The sequence below is a fragment of the Amblyomma maculatum genome, chromosome 1 (assembly GCF_055883805.1).
Source record: "Amblyomma maculatum isolate TAMU_Amacu chromosome 1, ASM5588380v1, whole genome shotgun sequence".
NCBI classification, from domain to species: Eukaryota; Metazoa; Arthropoda; class Arachnida; order Ixodida; family Ixodidae; genus Amblyomma; species Amblyomma maculatum.
The window spans coordinates 339372346-339392469 of NC_139344.1; the positions used below are offsets into that span (position 1 = coordinate 339372346).

Here is a 20124-nt window from a genome sequence, read left to right on the forward strand (position 1 = left end):
GAGCCATCTAAAAGGATCAGACACTACTGCATTCAAGAAGCACTTTTGAAACTTCACGGCAAGAGAAGAAAAGAGAACGGCGCACTGAGGCAGACGGCTGCGCAGATGTCTCCGACGTCCGCGATCCGTGACGTGTCACGTCTCTGTGTGTAAACAAGTTTTATCATGCTGTGTGTGAACTATTTCCATCGTAAACGTTCGTATCATTTGAGCGGCAGTATTTTCCAGGCAGGCAGTGTAGCTAGCTGCGCGGCAGCATCTCCGACTACACGAGAATCTTGCGCGATTGAGAGAAGTACCGAGCGGATAATGCGCTCTTCGGGAGTGTGTTCGGCTTTTCAGCGAACATATATCGTGGCCTTTATAAAACAGATTAACTTCGATATGACTTACCATACTTTAACAGTTGTCTTCGAAGATTCGAAGAACTCGCTAACAACTGGCCCCCCTCCACAGGGACTCTCCAAAAGCGGGAAAAAAAAATACCTCGGTAGCTTTCCATAAATGTGTTGCAATGGCTCGCGCTCCCGACTCGCATCTCTTTGCATTTAGCGGTCTTTAATAATCACTCCGAATTTGTAATGACGTATTACGATTTCACAATTCGTTCTAGTGTGTTCATGGTTACCCTGCACAGAGGGACGACATTGCTGGAGCATTGTGAAATAATCGATCTGCTCTAAAAAAATTTAGCTTTATGTAGTTTCGCATGTATGCGTTCTATTCGCTCAGGGTACAACACACAGTTGAGTCTTTTCAAGTTCGCACTGAGAATCATGCTGCGATTTTCAGAACCCTCATCAGGCGCTGATGAGTGATGAGACGCTCCCAACACGCACGCGGTGCGATATCGCTAGTATGAACCAATGCGCTACTGCGGCCCCGATAGAAAGCACCAGTTGTCCAGCGAAAGCATATCGCAGTTGGATCCGCACCCTCGATCTAGCTGGCATACGCTATAGGTTGCGCTGATTGTGCAGAATGTCACGCTTTCCGTTGTTGGCATTCCTATATCCATTGCAATACTACATAGTTTTACCCAATCCCTGCATGCCCAGACGGCCTAAAGATAACTTGGATTCCTCCCCTGCGGTATTACTCAGAGCGCACAGCGCGAGCACTATATAATTATGGTGACGTGCTTAATTCGTACGAATCGCGGATAGGATTAACTCGGCGAGGTTGCCTTCCCGAGGAGCAGATCAGTTTTTCGCCTCCAGCAATGAAGCATGGATTCCGTGCCTATAGACTGCACTTTCTGCCTGGCAGCCGAATACCGTGACGGCGAAAACTAGAAAGACAACCAGGTTGACTTCTTCGATGCCTACTGTCGTCTCGAGTGCTTCAGTCGTGCCATGGGCACTTACTTACACAACAAGCAAACAACGGCTACCTGCAAAAGCAAAACCACGACTGGAACGGAAGTACGGCTAAAAGTACCATCGCTTTTTCACAGTGCACTGCCGACGACTACAGCACCAGGTTAGCTTGTTATTCGAACGTGTTTGCAGTCGGCGGGCGTGACGATACACGCAGAGCGTACTCTACAGCTAAATAATTTCCACGCCTGGGCGTTCCATTCATGGAGACGACGGCGGAAACCTCGCTCGCTGCACTGACACGGTACAGTGAGCCAGCCAGACAGTCCGCCACACGCACACCACTTCGGCCGCCAAACACCTGCGAGCGCGCCGCGGCGCCTCAAGAATGCGGCAGCGACGATCCGACAAGAGAGGAACAAAGAAACAACGCAACGAAAACAAAACAAAAAAAAAATGAAAGAGGGAGGGAGAGAGGGCAAAAGAAAATGCGACGGCAGCCGAAGAGCAGCGGGAGTCTTCGCGTGCGGAAGACCCGTTTGCCTTGAGTCCCCGTCCCGGTATCAATGGCGACCGCTGCTGCCCCGACGTCCAACGCAACAGGATGAGCCTAACAGCAAAGCAAGGTGGAACGAAGACGGCCGTCCTTACAACAGCAGCTGCAGCGGTTGCAGCAGGCCGAAGAAAATGGTCTGCACAAGGCATCGACGCAAAAACTGCTTCCCTCTCCTCCATCACCCCCTCCCATATGACGCCTACTGGCAACCCTTTCGTGCATGATCGCAGTAGCCAGGTTCTCCTCTCTTTCATATCCGCATTTCAAAAAGCTTCACTGAGCTTCACGAGGCGGTCGAACGTATTCGTTTGTTCCGGCGCGCTCCGATTGCGTCTATTCAAATCGCGCGTGGGCGCGGGAGTTCAAGGAATGGTAGGGAACGGAAGGAGTTGGAAGCAGAACAATGCCTGCCGCGACTGAAGAGGAGGGCCCGCGACAAAGAAGCACGCTACTATAAATATCTGCCGCAAATAGGACGAAACGAACCAAGTATTACGACCGCCCCGCAACGCACGCTAGATCCGAAAGACGACAAAGACGAAGGAAACGGGCGCTAGCGAATATCTCGGAGAGAGAGAGAGAAAAAAATAAATGCGGCAGGGGCAGAATCATGACCCTTCGCGATAAATGCCGTACCCGGCATTGCCCGACGCGACACTATCCTTCTTCGTTCTCACAGTCGAGCTCAGGACCCAGCAAGCAAAAAGTAGAAATCAAAACGAGGAGGGAAACAAAAAAAAAAAAAAAAAATCCCGTTTCCTCGGCACGATTCGACGACACACAGCAAGCTCCAAATGGCGCAAGGGATAACGGACGCCCTCCGTGAATAAGGAATGCCTGCGAGGAGGCTCGGCATGCTCGCAAACGCGCGTACACAGACGCACAGACAGACGAGCAAGCGCGTCCGCCACTCAGCCGTCCAGAAAAGCGACGGGGATCGACTGCCTGCGTCAGCGCGGCCGGCCCTTCATTGGATTGGCGGCCCGGCGACACGGGCGCGCGCTCATAAAACCGTAATGGCGCTGCTTTTTGCGGGCTCCAGTTCGCTCGCTGGCGGGCACGTGCGCTCGCGCTGGAAGCTAGCTTCCGTGGGCCGGTGCCATCAATTTCGGCTTTCGGCGCCGTGCTCAGAGGATGCCGTTCATTAAGGAAAACGGCTGCGCGCGGTGGAAGACGATATATATATGTTACATCCTGCGCAGAGAAAGCTACTGATTTATTTAAAAGAGAGCGCAACGGCGCGGTCGCGATACGCGGTCCAGCTAAGAAGAGACGATATTACACGGTATTTGAGGCTGCAATGGCCGCCCGGAACTAGCTGGACCGCTGTTGTCGAGACAGGTCAAGACTAGAGTTACTATATCGGCTTTGCCTATATAGTAACTCTAGTCACTGGGATGATTCAGCTCCAGCGACGTTCCTCCACAGTCTCCACACGTTATTGGTGTTGGTTTTGTGGGGTTTAACGTCCCAAAGCGATTCAGGCTATGGAAGACGCTCTAGTGGAGGGCTCCGGAAATTTCGACCACCTGGGGTTCTTTAACGCGCGCTGACATCGCACAGCCCATGGGCGCCTTGCTTTTCGTCTTCGTCGAAAAGCGGCCGCCAAAGCCGGGATTCGATCCCGCATCCTTGGGCACAATAGTTGAGCGCTCTAACCCCTTCGCCACCACGGCGGGGCTCTCCACACACGAAAAGACAATGCTGCAGCAAGTTCTTACACATAACGACGTATCGAAGCGCCAGCGCCTTGAAGATGCCAAAGTCCGAGCAGTGTAGACAAAGTGAACAAAAGGTTAGGAGGGGCTGTCACGGCTCTGGAGCAGCGCGAAACACTTCCCTTCCCTTCCCTTCCCCCCTTGATGAATACCCCCATCGAGGCTGCGTCCCCGGATGACGGGTCGAGAGAAAGCAAGCACTCAGGCTACATATATTCGCGGAGACGCCTGGTCGGCGGTGTCCGAGCGACGATCGGCCAGACACCGTTTACTGAAAGTGTCCGCCCTGCTCATTTTCACTGACCTAATATTCGGCCCTCGGCAACACCACACACATGTGCATCATCGTAGAATTACGAAATGTGACTGGTGGTAAGAAATGGGGCTTAACGGCAGTGTTCACGAAGAGAAAAACGACGCTTCCAACGCTGAAGCGTCGACAAAATGGAGACTTGGGCAACTAGATTGGACATTATTGCAACAGCGCAAAGGCCAGCATAGAGAAGTGCACAGCGTCCTCTCTGTGTACAGTCTTAAAGAACACTAGAGTTCAAATCGCTTCGAACGCGCTCATGAAAAAAAGGAAGAAGGGGGGCGAACGTGACAGGAGAAAACGCGTAGAGAAAAGAAGTAGGCCGGCGAGCGGTCATGGGGTTATGGAGTTGAAGGTCAACCCCAAAACCACTGATGAACAGTAGTTTAAAAGAAAAACAAAAACAAAAACGAAACAGCAAAAACGCCTCCACAGATAAAAACGCACTTCACAGCCATTCGACGCTACTGTTGACTCCATAGCTGTTTTTTCTTCACGAACAGCTCCGCTTCAGCTCACTCGAGTTCGTCAATTGTCTACAAGAGCCAACTCATCGCCGGAGAGTGCGCACGACACTGAATTGCGCGAGGGGCGAGAAAAGAAACGATAAAAGGAAATAAAAGAGCCGGGAACACCGGCAGCAGCAGCAGCAGCAGCCCGATCCAAAGCGATAACTCATCCGTCCGCAATACTTCCTTCCAGCCACGATCGACGCTCGCGAAGCAACAACGACGGGAGACCAAACCCGGCGAGCAGGGCGAAGATGCTCGGACACACGCAAAGAAAGCCAAACGGACAAGACACCGAGACGGCCGCGCGGAGCCAATCAAGAACCAGTGCCACGGCCGCGCGTAGGCCGAGCGTGAGGAAAGCCACGCTTCTACGCGCGCAAAAAAACTGGAGCGCCACTAGCGAAGACAAAAGAGAGCGTTCCACGTACCGCAGGGGAACACGGGATCAGTGAAAGAAAAAAAAATAGAGGAAAAATAGGAAGTGGAAAGATGAAGCGGCGGCTTGGCGACTCAGCCGTAACGAAAGAAATGAGCAATGACAAGGCGAACGAAGAAGCAACGGCAGCCCGCGGCTCGAGACGCATCGAGTGTTGCCGACGCACATCTTGGAGCCTGAACACCGAAGGAGGAGGCTGAGCGAAATTGGAGCGGCAGTACACACACACACACAGCAAACGTGCGCCCAGGCGCAATCGATGAAGCGCGGCAAATAATCAGGCGGCCGCTCCGCGGCGCGAAGACAATCGAAGCAAGAACTCAAACAAACGTTGGCGGCACCGCACCCGACATCAGAGGCGGTCGAGAGGGAGCGCTGGAGCTTGTACAGGAAGGGCACGAAGCGGTGCCCGTCAGACCCCACCTTCTCCTCTCCGGCTGTAGCAGATCAAACGTCCCTCTCGAAATAAAAAGTGCCGTGCGCGACCAGCCATCGCATGTATACGCCAGGTTGCACGCCGTGCCGGTTTTGTCATTCCCCTGTACTTTCAGCGCTCGTGAGGTTCTTTTTTTTTTTTGTTTTTTTTTTCTCATTATTTTTTGTCTTGCAAGCACGTGCCCTTTCCGTAATTATTTTTGTATCTGCTTTTACATTTACGTTCGCCTTCTTCAGTAGCATTTTCCTCCGCTTGCATGACGGGATGGCAGTTTGAAGTGCTTCCGAGTTTCTCTTAACTAGACTGCTGCTAATGGTGGCGACATTAAGGATGGAAAGAGGGCAGAAAAAAAAATGCTTCAGATTTCGTTAAGCGATAATTAAGGAAGGCAGAAATTAGTAACCTCTCTCTCCTGACTCGTAATAGATGTAGCGCGTTTTTTTTTTTTTGTTTTTATTGCGAAAACGATATTACGCCAGGTCTAACCGCTCGTCGCTATGTGCCGAGTCCGTATCCGTGGTCTCACATAAAAAAATTCTGCCTGCCATGAAGGTTTGAATTCACGTTACCCCTATGCTACGGGCAGGAGCTGCCAACTCGGGTCGCTCCTTTCATATGGGAGGGTGACTTGAGAATCAGCCTGCCAGAACCGTTTGCATTCTCGTTACCCCTACGACACGCAGGCACGTAGGTGAATAACTTAGCAGGCAAAACAAGCTTCCGCCGTTGCTTTCGCAATTCAACTAGGGTTAACCAGAGATAAGCCACAACTAATTTGTTTTTTCTTCTTCTTTAAGCGCCCTACTCTGTGCACAGGCAGCGTCTACGAGTGCCTGTAGACTCCAATGGTTACCGCAAGCTGTATTGAAGACACCGCGCTGTCTGCGTAGCCTCTGTGAGTGGACTGCCACCACGCTCCCTTTAAACTGCATGTTCTCTTAGTTCTGACTTTTCTTTCCGCGCTGCCAAAGTTTTGACAGCGCTGCGAAGAAGGGCACCTAGGACGAAGAGCAACAGGTGCGCACTTTGACAAAACCAAAAGTAGACAAACTGGGGCTAAATGCGCCCATTTAGTCCCCGCAACAAACGGTCAGACAGTGGGAGGACTACATATGACTGACGTCCCGTCGTAGTGAGTCTACATGGAGAGTATGGTTGCTCTACGAGGAACACAAATATGGTCGCGGCCACGCTGCAAGTTCTCAGCGGCTTGACCGCTGCAGCACATTTAGAGCTTTCTTGTCTGTAATGTGCATGGTTGCCGGAAGCGATTGGGATAGCAGTGAAGCCCTGCAAGTGTAGAGACGAAAAGCGCGCGCAAATCTCGCCAGGCACATAAACACGCGGAGATAGTAAGTTAAAGAGGAACTTCAGCCGCACAGGGGGCGCCACGAAACGGCCCTCAGGGGTACGCAAGTCCCTACAAAAAGCCGCACTACGCTCAATCGTCCCGCTTGAAAAAGTCTACTCAGACCCTTGCAAACAAGCTTCATACAGTGCAAACGACTTCCCCCCTTTCCTCGCCGCTTTCAGTGCCTCTAGGGTCCTAATTAGCCCGGTCTCCGATCGGGACCCGGTGAGAGGGAGGGTGCAGATACGTAATTTCGCTTATCCGCCCGTGACCCCTTCCCCTCCGTCCCGTAAGCTCAGCGCCGGTTGCGCTGTCGGTCGCGCGCGTCTTTCTGCAAAAGGAGACGTGGAGACTAATTGCCAGCTTTAATCGATTGTCCAGCTAACTGGGCCGTGATTGGGTCGCACGCTGTGCCTCCTCATTTGTGAGCCACGGTCCAAGGCGCGATCGATGGCTGTCGCCGCCCACAACGACAGAAACCTCTACTCCTCGTCGACAAACTCTGTTGCGGCCCACGAAATGACGACGGCGACCACACGGCCGTCTTTCCGAAAGCGAGGACGCAAAGCCACAGGTACCACAGGTCTATTTTTACTGCCATTTAAAACATTTTAATGAAATCTAAACGTTTGCCTTGCTAATATACTTTTTTTTTTTAATCAATGGCTACAAATCTCAGTGCTCTCCTCCTGTGTGCGTTACGATTTCTTCGGTGTTTCATCTTTTTTTGTTTTTCTTCTACCTTTCCTAGCAAACATTTTATTTTTGCCGATGTAAATATACATCTCTAAAGATCTCTCGGCACCGAAATCCTTGGTCGATCCCCCTGAGTGGGTATGTGACATTAGTTTAGAGGAAAACAACAACACAATTCACCTCGTCCATCTCGCATCGGAGGTCATGTCAACAAACACGAGAAACGAGCATCCACACTCGCGCATGGAGTTCCGACGAAATTACGGCATCCGAGGAATGTGTCAGTAAAATGAAAATCCGCACTTACAGATAGTCTCTGAGGACGCAGAGTTATCGGACATACAGCCGATATATTAAAAAAAATACTGCCCACAGGGTGCTTCCGAGTCACGCAGTTTACCTCGCTTCGCATCAGAAGGATCAGAACTCGGTTAAGATGCATACCCTTACTGCTTCAAAGCTTATGACTGCCAACAGCAGCGGCTTGCTTCGAAAGAGCGCTTAGAGGCCACGCGTCAGGGCTGTGTTACCATGACAAACGCATCACAGAGCCGTGAACAAAAAAGAAGAAAAAAGAGAGAGAAAAAAAAGAAAAAAAAAAAAAAGCACGGACTAGTTTCGAAGACGGCATAAATTTTTAACTGAGTCACAAAAACGCGCCCACTGCTACTATACGCCATGAAAGTGGCCAGTTCTCAAATAAAAAGCATTTTCGGTCTGCTAGTGGGATGCGTGAGAAAAAGAGGAAGCAGCGCCCATCTGGCGCCTTACGGAGTCCTCCCTCGATTTCCATCAAAGACGCGAACCAAACTTTTAGAGCAGTGACACGCGGGTATCTGCGCAGATGCGTCCCCAACGGCGCGGCGACGCTGGAAAAAACGCACTTCGCTTCAGGAAGGGTTCCGGCTGCGCGCATGCCAGAAATGAAAGGCGATGTTCGATCGGCGACCAGAGGACCTTCTTGCGCCTTCCCATTGGCGAACTATACACCTCCGTGGTTTACGACCGGTCCACCGGGGCCCATTCGGCCCGTGCGCCAGCTGTGGACTTTCCCGCCGGCCACTAGATGAACGGAGAGGCATCCCGAGAAACCGTGGCCTCTGCTACCCGCCCGAAGCTAAGACCCCGGAGAGACGAAGGAGGCGAGACGCGTACTCGGCTCCCCAAGCCCGATATGTGAATGGGATATGACCCCACAACGCGACAGCACAGTTCAGAGCGACATCTGTTCTCTTTCTCTGAGATGAAGGCAAAAGGAGGAACGCACCGTTGGAAAGCAATGGAAAGCGCGCCCGCGAAGGCGAAATTCAAGGAGACACAATAAGGCCGCCGTAAGAATCGAATGCGGCAACGTAGGGTTATAAAACCAAGAAAGCTCGTCTTCTTCGGAGCGCTGAATGAAGCCGCAAATGCAACTCTAAAGGAGCCCTCCAACCAACGGCTTCAAAGTACTGCCATGACGTATAGCCGTAATCACCCTGTACCTGGAGCCTTCTGCCATTCCGTGTGGTGCGACGCTGTTCACAAACGGACGTCGTCGAACCCGGTGGACCCCATCGGGCCGAGTGTCTCTGCTAAGGAGCACACAGTACGGCTTCCTACTTGAGCGTGCCGACACATCACCGGTGCCTAAAAGTGAGCAAAGGAAGGAATACAGCTCCGCGCCGTGGTAGCGAAGGATTTTAGGGGCGAAGTATGCGCTTGTAATGCTCACGCCTCACAAATTCGCAACCAACGTCTCTGGAAGCTCGGAACGGATTGCACGCCACTGATATATGATTGGAAGACCGGGGCCTAGGACTTCACCGCAGGGCGTTGCGGAAGGCGGGCGAGACGGTAGAAATCATTAAGGATAATGGCGGCGCCGGCAGCGTCAGCGCCCGAGTGAGAAAACGCACGAGCTGGGTCCGCTTAAACAACGCACTTTTCACACTAAATGACATTTCAAGAGCAGCACACAAAATAGGCAGCGCTCAAATTGCGCCCCACAGCTCTTGTAACAGCGTCCGATACGTCCGACCCCGCAGCAACAGCAGGCGCGTCTCTCTGAAACAGGAGTAGAAATTTGCTTGCATCGCAGCCGTCGCTTCTATATCAGTCACTCGGTACGGCTCAGATCCTCAAGAAGGGTTCAGTATTGGCATCTGGCTTATATTTACGGGAGCAACTTTAGCACACTTTTCTGAAGTTTTTCGTATCGTCGGCGCGCACGACTCGCAGCTGCAGCCGGCGCGGAGCGGCAGCAAGTGCTGCCATCTCACGGTGGTCGCGCCCAGGATCGGCAGTTCGCCCGGCGAAATTATCTGTCCCGTCTTGATCGGCGGCGAACGGCCGCCGGGCGGCAGTTCGCAAGGTTTGCCGCGGGAAAAATCGCTCCACGTTGTGGCTCGGCCATAACGCGACACAGCTCTGACGATAAAACTTCCTGGACTCTGCTATGGTGGCTGTAACTCTGCCGTTCTGACTGCACACAGTATAGCCTCGAGAGAGCTGTAGGCAGCATCTATCACCCCCTTCTCCGTTCGCTTTCAAATACGGCACGCTGGTGCCGCAACGATAAACGGCGCTACGTTTCCCATCCAACGCCCAGTGCTCCCTTTCACACAGCTGGCAAAAATACCGCCGACTTTCACGCCAAGTGGTAGGCCCGATGTCGTTGTGGATGCATCGTCGGAGGAAGGATGTTTGGACAGAGTGAATAAAGCCACCGGATCTAGCCAGTGGAATTTGGTCACCATAGAAACTGTGGGTACAAAATATTCCACCACGTTGAACGATTACACGGCACACGAAACGCTGCCTAGCCTTTCGGTGAAACTATGCTTCAGTCGAGCAACACTCTAGTCCGCAGTGACCACGACACAGCGTTCCTCCATGACAAAAATATGTCCGTCGCTCATACCTTTTCTTGAAGCGTAACCACGCTAACTGCAAGACGAAATTACTAGCTCAAGAACTATTGCTGATCTCATATAGACTTTTACAGCGGGCGAAGGCCGGTGGTTGCCAAAATTCCTTCTCCCTGGGCTGCAAATTCCACAGTGCTAGCACGGGGCGCACACGACAGTCCAGCGAAGAATATGACAGGGCCCAGGGAGCCCCCAAATGCAAAGGTCTGAAGTCGGGCAGCAAAAAGGTGATTTCGTTTGCTGTTGCGATTGGTCGGTCGCGTAAGGGAGGCACTGCTCGTTACCAGCTGCAGATTTTTTTTTCTACAGGTTACTCAAGACCCTGGCCTGTCATTGTCGCCGTGTGTCGCTTGTAGACCCGAGGTTCGAGCGCTAAACAGGTGTACACCTAACTCCTGACATGACTAAGGTCGTATGTCTCAGCCTCTACCACGGATGCGTGAGCCACCATCACGACTGGTCACTGGTGCGAAACGAGGAGGGTCGTAAAGCATCCAACAGACGGTGCCATGCATCGGCCCCTTGTAAACTGCGGCGTCCTCCTTTCACCCGCTTTAAGGTTAGGACAACACCTTCCCGGTCACGGTAAACACTTCCTGGACGCATACGCACGCACTAAGAAAAAAAAAAAAAGAACGAACGATGAAGAAGCGAGACAAAAAGATGATGGCAGCCTCCAACCGTCAGCCCCAAGGTAGAGAAAAGAAAAAAAGAGACCAGGAAACGCGGCACTGCAGCTGTCCGTCGCAACGCGCACCGAGGTTCAGCTGCGCTGGGATGAATGGCGAGGTCGACCGGCTTTCGCAAGTCGGCGGCGCGCCATTCAAAAGGCGCGCTTCCGAAGCGCCCGTCCATCCGCGGTGTCTGAAGGAACGCGAGTGGGCGTGACCCGAGTCACGCCCGAAGTCGTTCGTTGCCGAAGCCGTCGCCTCGATGCAAGTGCGTAATAAGACCACACACGCACACACGCACAAGTAAGGCCGCCTCGAAGCTCTTTCGGTGCAAAGCCTTTCCTCACTGATGGACGTCCGTACTACGGGAAAGGAAAGGGAGGCATCGGTCCAGGACGGACCGATAAGAAATTTGGCGAGCGGCGGGAAAAAAACAACCCTTTCATCTTTCGCACGCTGTAGAGGCCGCGTGCAACGCATTACCTCCGGCGGATGGTGGCAACTGCCACGGTGCCGCAGAATCGTTCGAACAGCGCGACCTCGACGTCGCAAGTGCCGCGTGTCTGCGATGAACGCCGAGGCTTTGTGCAAAAAAAGTGGACGCGCGCAGAAGCCCTTCCTTCGGTCGGAAAAGAAAACAAAAAAAAATAAAAGACAAAGCTTAAGATCGCGACAATGAAGGGGGCGCCAAATGATCACCAGCTCGATGCGCAGCTGCCCTTTTTGTTTTGTTTGTTTTCTCTAATCTTACTGCCCGCGCACGCAAAATGCCGAGACTGCACTGCGACCAGAAGACCAGCGAGCGAACGGGCAAGGTATTAAAAAATGAACGCCTCAAACCGACGCCCCGGCCCCGCTAGGCTGCTACTGAGAGGGGCGGCGGCAGAAGCGGCCAAAATCCCACCGTGTCGAGACCGGAGACACTTCTCAGAAACGAGCGAGCGAAACGCGGAAGAGAGAAACTGGAGAGGTGAAAATGAGCGACGAAAATGGCCCGGCGGAGAGCGAGCACTGCGCGCACGCATACGCCCCGGTTAACACTGAAAGGCAGGAGCAAAAATATACCACGAAAACGAAGCAGGGGCGGGCGGCGGGGGCCACAGCGAAGAAGGGTGCGGTGCGAGCCAGAGAAAGATGGTCATATGCAGTTTAGAAAGGAAGGTAGCGCGCGGTCTATATAAACTCACTTCCCACCGCAGGGGGCCCTTCAAGGGCCAACACCCTCGGCGGGCCATTAGCGCCTCACCCAGGTTGAGGGGAGTCATTTCACTTATGACCTCCTCGAACCGAGTGGCGACGTCGTCAGCAAATGCGGAGATATGAAACGGAGTCTTTCTGTTCCGACGTCCATCGAAACCTCAAAAGGCTCAAAAGCCAGGTGAGGACTTGCAGTTGTAAAGTTCGCGCAGGCAGCTACACCACACAAGCTGTGCACGCTTAGGCTTGTGCCCACAGACGCCGAAAAGCAATACAGTGCCGCTCTGCTTCCCGAATGAGATGACTGATGCGCCTCCAGCGGGAGAACAAGAAAAGGGAAAAAAGAAAAGGAAAGCTGCATTACAGGCCTCAACGGAAAACTGGCATTCAACCCCACGTTTTCGATGACAGAATATAAGATATACAGGTAACATTTCCGAAACAGGAAAATGAGAAAAGCAGGCAGGTACAGATTAAAGGGGCCGTGTTGGGCTTCCCTGTGCGACCTCCACAATGTCACTAATTCGTACCTGCCTGTCCCTATTCGTAACGAGCGAATAGAAATGCTTTTGTTGTTGTTGCTTAGGTGTTTCCGAAAACTGCTGCAAGCAACCGCACGCGGTTCAAATGGGAGCACGCCCCCTCTACAGAAAATAATAAAAATGAAAAATCCTGTGCAGAAAGAATTGCCAACGCAAATTCTTCGTCATTTAAGGGTTGATGGCTGGGGGTGTCGATGTGACGCAAAAGGTGTGTCGACACTGCGATGTATGCACTGTTCTCGTCTTTTCTTTTTTCTTTCTTTTTTTTTTAAAATATAAACAAGATCATGTTAAACACGCGACTGCGCTTATAGACGCGTGGAAGGGGGTAGAACCAAACCCCGCTGCCACTCTGTCACCCAGATCGGTCAGCAGTCGAGAAGAGGCCGGATGTGACAGGCGGAGAAAGAACGCGAACGGAAGAATAACGCCACGAGGAGGCAACCAGGGTTAGCTGCGCCGCGGTTATTCTCCTGCAAAAGAGTTCGGACCGAAAATCAGTTAACGACCGGTGTAATTATGCGCGTGCCGCTATGGCTGGTTAAGAGGCATTGAGCGATGAAGATGGTGACGTCATGGAGCCATTAGCTATTTGGATATGACCCCCCCCCCCCCACACACACACACACTCACGTACACACAACGAAAAAAAGAAAGAAACAGTTGAGAAGTATTACGGGTTTCTTGTGAGACTACCGCACGACACTGCAAGATTATACGACACAATCGTGCCACAGCCTCATTTCGCGAATAAATAAAAGACATTAACGACAACGAGAGGGCGGCCGGAGTTCAATGCACCCGGTAAGTGCATGCATCCACTAGAGGAAAGAACAGATGGGGTAGGTAGATAAATACAAGGTCGGATTGTTAAACATTCGGATTACGGAAAAAAAAAAAAAAAAAAAAAAAACATTCGAAACACAGGCCGCATATAAAGCGAGATTTGGATCGACTAAATGCGCACTGAAAGGGCTGCAATATCTGTTCGTGTGGGCTGTGGTAACCAATGCAGGCTTCAATCCGATGACTGCAAGAACTCTCACGTCTGGATAGTTCAGAAGCACGCAACTGATCTCGCGATACGCTGTTCCAGTCGCTCAGCGTGAACAGATTTGTTGCTCCACGCCTCGATACAACCACCGCCTCAAAAGCGGTGAAAAACAAATAAACAAGAAACGTAACAGAGCCACCATACGGGGCGCCGTTCAGCAGACGGGGAGAGCTTCATTATAAAGACTACGGTTCAGGAGGCACACATGGCAGTCTACGCAAAAGGACCAAAATAAGGAAAGAAATAAAAACGCAGCGGCTGCCCTTAACGTCGAGATGTCCTCCGAGGCGTAAGGGGAGACGGGCAAAGTGAGAAAAAAAAAAAAAAAAAGCATTGTGTCGGCGCCCTCACAGCCGGGCGGAACAGTCTTCTTGTCTCGCCTCCTTAGGTATTAGACACGAGAAGAAAAGGCGGTAGAGAATGGAACGAAGAAAAAAATATGTTCGCAGTCAGTTATGCAAGCTTTCTCTTTCGTAGGCACGGGGAGCCAGAACCGGAAGCCTAATGCTTTTTTTTTTTTTTTTTCGTCCAGAAATCCGAGCAGCAGAAGAGCGAAACAGACAGAAAATGTGTCGGAAATGCGTGTTCGCTGCTCAATTAAGGAGGATCGCGAGATACAACGCGCCTCGACACGTCGTCAGCGCACAACCAGTGCAACAATTGCATGCAGTGCGAGATTATAGCAGGAAACGCGGAGAGTTTGCGAAAGCGCGCATGTTTCGAGATGCATGCGCATTCCAAAACAGATACAATGCAATGCAGCGCGGGAACTAACCAGCAATGTATGGAACTAGTCCGTAGCCAGACACGCTGCTTCCGGGCCCAACGCATGCAAATTGAGCCCCCTGTCCCCATCAACACTGCCGCGGTATTAAACAATGCCGCCGCATAGTATGTTCGACTCTGCAGATACGAACTGAGCTCAAGGGCAAGTCGGGGTACCGAAGAAACTGGTGCCGCTTTCGTTTTGATTGTTTTCATGCTTATCGCCATATGTTTTCGTTGCAAAGAGGAGCGAGTGCACGAAGGAAAAGAAGTGGAGCCATGCCGTCGTAACAAGGGCGCTGTCTGGGATGCCTGTCGGGAACAGGAGCGCGTTATATATCACACACGCCTCGATAACAACATGCGCGCGCAGCTTGCAGGACAGTGCGAAACCTGGATACCAGAAAGAGCGCGGTTCCGCGTATATACTTTCAGTCCTTTCAGTTCTGCGGCATCAATTATTCTCTGCAGGCGTCGCACAAACGGGAGCACCACTGCAGCACACGCGGCCGAGATTTGTTCCCATCTAGAAAAAGAAAATGGTCACCGAAGTAGACCACCTTACTTTCGTGTCTTGTATCATGCTTCGAGCAACGCGCCCGCGACTACTTTGTAAGTTGGAAGAGCTGCATTTACCACGTCACCCCCCCCCCCCCCCCCCCCCCCCTCTCTCTCTCTCTCTCTCTCTCTTTCTATGAAACATAGCCAAAATAGCATCTACTTAATATCGAGATGAAATTAAGTAATGACCGAGCAGTCAGCTGACTCAGTAAGTATTCAAAAAGACGAATTTGAAACCAGTTTTGTACACAAGAAAACAAGCAATCGATTGCTATCCCGATTACTCGAATGTAACCGCTTTCAGTGGTCAATTGCAGCCCATGAAAAGTAACTGAACAATTAAAGAGAAGTAGTAGATATGCGGATGATACCACTTTAATGGCAGAAAGTGAAGTGGAACTCAAGAGACTTCTGATGCGCGTACAAGAAGAGAGTGAGAAGTTTGGGCTTAAACTGAACATTAAAAAGACAAAGATCATGGCGTCTTGCCCTATCAAGTCCTGGAGCATCAATGGACAAGAAGTGGAAGCTATGACAGATTTTCTCTTCTTGGGCTCCAAGATTACCTCGGAAGGAGACTGCAGCCATGAAATTAGGAGACGCCTGCTTCTGGGAAAGAGAGCAATGGTTAGCCTTGACCGCCTAGTAAAGAGCAGAGACTAGTCTGCCATCCAAGATCCGTATAACTCGTGCTATGGTCTTTCCAGTTGTGATGTATGGATGCGAGAGTTGGACTGTGAAAAAGGCTGACCGCCGAAGAATTGACGCATTTGAATTGTGGTGCTGGCGAAGACTCTTGAGAGTTCCTTGGACTGCCAGAAGATCAAATCAGTCGATATTGTCGACCATAAACCCTGACTGCTCATTGGAGGGTTAAATTCTAAAGTTAGAGCTCAGCTACTTTGGTCATCTGATGAGAAGAGAGGAGTCGCTGGAGAAAGATTTGATGTTGGGAAAGGTTGAGGGTCGCCGGAGAAGTGGTAGGCAGCGAACGCGATGGTTAGATGGCATCCTCGAGGCACTGCAGATGAAGTTATGTGATGTTAGGAAGATGGTGAAAGACCGGAAAGCGTGGCGTGACATGGTCCATAGGGTCACGAAGAGTCGGACACGACTGAACGACTGAACTGAACAGAGTAGATTACTACTACGCAGCTCTTCAACCACGTTTTATTGGCATGGATAAATATAAAAAGAAATTATAAGCTGCTGGCATTAGCCTTCTTTTACGTACTCTCTCTTGCAGTATCATACGTTGGCAATGTCACCTTGTATTTGTTTTTAGCAGTTTTCGCCGTGCTGTCCAACATTTACTTGAGAACACGTCTGCGGCCACACTGAGGACTCTGAGGAGTGTCTCGAAGTATATGCTTCAGAGGGAACTTGGCTGAATTAAAGTATGAAAAACCTTGCGCACTCTTCCTAAAGTTACGCAGAAGGTTCTAGACGGCACTTAAGACTACTTATGTGCGGTAAGGCGAAAGCATTTTTTTACTACTTTATTGATTATTTCATTTAATTTTACACTTTTCATACCTTAATTATTTTGCGAAATTTTTATTATATTTTTCTTATTTTAGTATAACCACTGCATTCATCATTGGCTTGTGATGTGGCTATTGGACTGGATTCTGGACTTTAGGATCGATTCAGAACCTTTCTGGGTAGGCTTATGGCGTTTGGTTATTGATTACCCAATTTTAGGCACTTTAGCCAATATCGGCTTGTTATGTGGCTACTGTTGGATTGGCGATGGCTCTGTCTAGAATGCACGTTCCTGCGGACGCCACTCATAGGCCAAGAAAGGTTTTCGCCTTAAAATGCCACGCACCCCATTTGTTCGCGCTCCGAAGATTTGCTGAACACGACATTTTGGCAGTCGATTAGTGAAAAAAGTAATTGGATTACCGAGAACGGTAAACCTTGCAACGAAAAACTGATGAATTACAAACTGCTAAACAAAAATTTCGAGGACACTTTGCAGCACTCAGGCTTTCGCCTTTTATCACTTTGGCGACCAAAGTGATAAAAGGCGAAAGCCTGAGTGCTGCATTCTGCTACGCGACTGTTGCGCATGTAGCGATGAGTGCTGCTACGAGTAAAGCGAGCGACTACTCTTTCACATTCTGCGAGTGCATTCATTCAGTGCATTCTACTTGGCAGCGACGAAATCGCGCTCCTTGTATCTTCGCAGTTGTTTTGTTTGCTGTTGTGCGGTTGGTTTTACCCGGTGTGCGGGATTAATTAGTAATCAATTAATTGCGCAAGTACCCCTAATTAGTAAATTTGATTATTTAGTCATTAATTAGTGACTAGCAGATGATTAGTAATTAATAATTATCTGCTAACCTACAAAACAATTTACTAATTAATTTAGTCATTATTAATCATTTGTGATTAGTGAGAGATTGATAATCAGTAATTAATTAGTAATTGATCATTGACTGCCATATAGCTATACCAGGCACGCATTCGCGCATACTGTGGTGGTGCTCTGATTGATCGAGACCTCCATGACGTCATCCCGTCTCGACCAATCAGAGCTGCCGCAAAAGCGTGACACGTTTGCTGACGACAACGATGAGGCAACAAAGACTTTCGCCTTTAAAAAATGTCACCTATTACAAGCAAACAATTGCTAGCAACGCGTTATGTACAAGTCCGGAGGCGACGCAGCGAGCCAGTCGAGAACACGCAGACGACCCACAAAACGTGAGCCCTTCCTCTCGAGACAAAACGTCGTCGAGCGGAAAGTGTCCCCTCCACCTCCTTCTCCTGTGTCTGGTCGAAGACAATACCGGTGCGTCTTTCTCCTTTTCATCGCACGCTTGGTGGAACGGTCGACGAGACGACTGCGCGATACTGGCGCGACGGGGCTCTTGTGGCGCTGTTACGACAGCGTTCGACAATCTGCGCGCGAGAGGTCGGGTAGCGAGGCTGGCGCGGAGTAGACATCCGCAAAGCAGAAATGAAAATAACTGACTATGGAGGAAACGACGACAGAGTTTCACATTCTTACCTGCGTGCGTGGGCGCCGGTCTTCCCCCTTCCCGCAGCGAGTGCTGCGTAGTAGCCTCCCCCGGAGAAGCTCTCGTCTTCTGCGCCAAAAAGGAGGGAAAGGAAAGGGGGGAACGGCACAGTGAGCGTAAAGCCCCTCTATCTCAAGTGAGCGCGGCGACAAGCACGGCAGACGTGAAGAGAAAAGAAAACCCATCCCCTCCTCACATCCCATCTCCCTTTCCCCTGGACGCCAAGAGTGCAACCCCGATTTAGGCCGGCATAACCCGCGTCCAGTATCCCCTCCCCAAGAATACCCCTAAGTAAGGACTTAGTAGTATTAGTAGACTAGTAGTAGGAAAGAAAAACACCCTAGGCAAGTTCATCGGGATCAGGTAGCAATCGAGCACGGTCGTGCATTACTATCATCTCAGCGCAGAAAGCAGATAACTGGTATTATGTACGAGCGGGCATCCGGGAGCTCGTGAAGGTAGTCTATAATTTTTTGTGCTAATTTCCGGATGGGTTTTTTTTTTTTTTCTTCTGATTGCTTCGACTATATTGCACAAATTAACAGCGCTGCCGTCCAAACGGAACCGTTTTCCGGGATAGGGCAAGGCCACATCTGCGCATGCGCGGCGGCAAATGGAGAAGCGCGAACATTTCAAGGCACGTCATTCAGCTTTGCTGAGAGTTAGTGAACTGTAGGAGATGCTGGGAGACGAGCTGACAGAATGACGGCGCTTCAGGCCAAATAGCATCGCCGCCACATTCTACGGTGCCTGAAGCGATATGTCGCTAATTGCTTTTAATTTAAACTCCCTCATATGTCAGAATTATATACGTTACAACCCCCCCCCCCTTTCCCAGATATTTTGATCATTTTCGAACCTTTAAATGTTTTATTTATTTATTTATTTATTTATTTATTTATTTATTTATTTATTTATTTTGACAAAACCGCTGTGCACATTATTTTTCACTAACGAGTGCGAGCGAGGAGGCGGCCCTGTCAAGCAGTCTTGGTAGCTTTATCAGCAAGCTTCCTGCACCAGGCAAAATGATATGCAATTAAAGTCCCAGTTCAATGCATTATGTTGAAACTAAATCATGTCACATACATGCCACATACATGTCACGGTACGGACAGCAGTTCTTCAGCTTTAATGTTTTTATCTATTGTCGAAGTTTCCTTTCTCCGAAAACGAAGTTTGGGTCTCGTCAATCACAGCAAAAAAAGAAGATAAATAAGACGTTTATTCAGCTAAGGGATGAGGTACGTGCTCATTGACACAAGAAGGCGCCACTGCGTACGCCTAAGGAAAATTTATTTGCAGCCGCCCATAACGAAGCGTCATAACCGCCATGCCTCAAGCGACGCCGCGGTACGGTTAGCGTAGCGTTGCCTAGCTGCAACACTGCGAACTAAAGAACTGAATGCCTCAGAAACTGAGCTGTTTGCAGTATCCTCATCGCAGTAAATGCAGTGTGTACGTGCCTTTACTGCATGCACCCCCCCGCACTACAAAGGCCACGAAGCGCTCGCTGTTTGGCGGCATTGGGCGACTCAAGGAAAGGTTCGGGCGAAATCAGCGCGTGTGTTTATCTTTCGTCGCCGCTTTGTCCGCGCTGCTTTCGGTGTTCCAGAATTTCAAACGTAACACCGACGCAGGCGCATAATTCCGCCGCATTGCTTAGGTGTTATGGGGAGAAGCCTGCAGATCGTCGAAACTTTAATACATCATATCTTTAAATGGCAGCGTGAAACCGCTTGGTAAATTTAAGCAATAAGTTTCCTATGTTCTAATGCTTGTATCTGGTAGGATACCCTAGAAAAATAAAAATCCTTGAGGCGGTCCCTATAGAGAGACCGTCACGCTCGTTACAGCCGCAAAAGGATGGCACGGGCGCTCTCCTCGCCTCGCCATTGTTCTGTGTTCTGTCGGCAGAACCGGCCGCTTGCCCAGAGCACACGAAGCGGCCAAAGAAAACACGCAGCGGGGTTTGTTCAAAGGTTTGCACAGTGCTTCCTCCGACGGGGTGCTGCCAGAAAAGCCGAACTGCTCACGACGTGGCCGATCGGGGCACAAA

General features: G+C 50.5%; 1 protein-coding gene across 1 annotated transcript in view; it reads right to left on the reverse strand.

Annotated features, from left to right (window-relative positions):
- PlexA (plexin A) overlaps window positions 1-18131 on the reverse strand; it is a 177991-nt gene extending 159860 nt beyond the window's left edge. The window contains exon 1 of the mRNA XM_084588546.1: window positions 18056-18131. The gene's annotated coding sequence lies outside the window, so the exon portion shown is untranslated. The remainder of the gene's footprint in view (window positions 1-18055) is intronic.
- Window positions 18132-20124: the final 1993 nt, after the last annotated feature.